Consider the following 1,185-nt stretch of genomic DNA (forward strand, 5'->3'; position numbering starts at 1 on the left):
TTTTTTTTTTTTTTTAAATATAATTCTTACTCATTTCTTGAATTTCCCCTCTCGGCTGCTCAATCCCTTCCCAAAGACCTCTGCAGAACAAGAAGGAAATAGAAAAGGACTTACCTTGCCCCGTCAATCCGTGTCAACCCAGTGAGAACTTAAAACGTCCTCAAAACAACAAACAAGACAAAGTTCCATTTTTTATATATATAGAGAGATAAATCCAGGCCTCTTTTTGTTGTTGTTGTTGTTGTCAAAAAAATCAAATATGAAACAAAAAAAAAAAAAGCAAAGATCTTTTAGTTTCACCGAGAACATGAGAACATTAGCAGAAATACTCATGGCTTCTATGCGAATTTAGTAGTTTAAAACTTTTGAAGGTTATTTATGTGGATGGCCCTAAGCAAAAGCCCTGAGTGGCTCCCCGCGAGCACGTGGTGTCATTAAACTAAGTTTTATGGTTTGGGGGAGCTGACAAACCCACAATATATTTACATCATATATAATGTTAACTGTCCAGCATCGCAGCTGCTCGAGCTGTTTAACGGCGGGACAGCGGGACCGGGCGCTTAGTGCGGAGCGCGGCGGCTCCGCTGCGGTGCCCGCGGGATCCCCGGCGACCTCCGTAAGTTGCTCCGAGCTCCCACTTTCCTCTGGGTTTTATTGGTCCCTATTAAAAAAAAATCCTTCACACGGGAAAAAAAAAGAGTTATATTTATATATATAAATATATATGTATCTATGACGGGGAGGTGGGGGGTAAGGTGCTGCTGGGGGTGCGCAGGAATGGTTTGTGGGGGGTCTTGGTTGCTTTTTTTGGCTGGTTTGGCAGGACTTTGGCAGGTCCAGGGTGAGTTGCAGGCGTGCGGTTTCTCGGGCTCCTCTCTCCCCTACCCCGAGCTCTCCAGCGCTCGGAGTCAGGCAGATAAGGCCAATGAGGTCTATACATTACGGGGGCAGACGACCCCTCCCCGCCGTTAATTCCTCCCCCGCTCTGCACCTCTCCAACCTTCTCCAGGCAAAGCCAACCTTGCTGCAAGGTGAGCTGCAGGGCGGGGAGACAGAGAGAGGGGGCAAGTCCCATGTCTCTCCCATCTCTCCTTTCCCCCCCCCCCCTTTTTTCCTAGAATGATGCTGAGAAAGTTTCAACGCCTGCTATGGAAAGGGAGGGGGGAGCGTTATTGCTTTTATTTC

This window comes from Nothoprocta perdicaria, unplaced genomic scaffold, assembly GCF_003342845.1.
Source record: "Nothoprocta perdicaria isolate Ctin4 unplaced genomic scaffold, notPer1 scaffold_452, whole genome shotgun sequence".
NCBI lineage: Eukaryota > Metazoa > Chordata > Aves > Tinamiformes > Tinamidae > Nothoprocta > Nothoprocta perdicaria.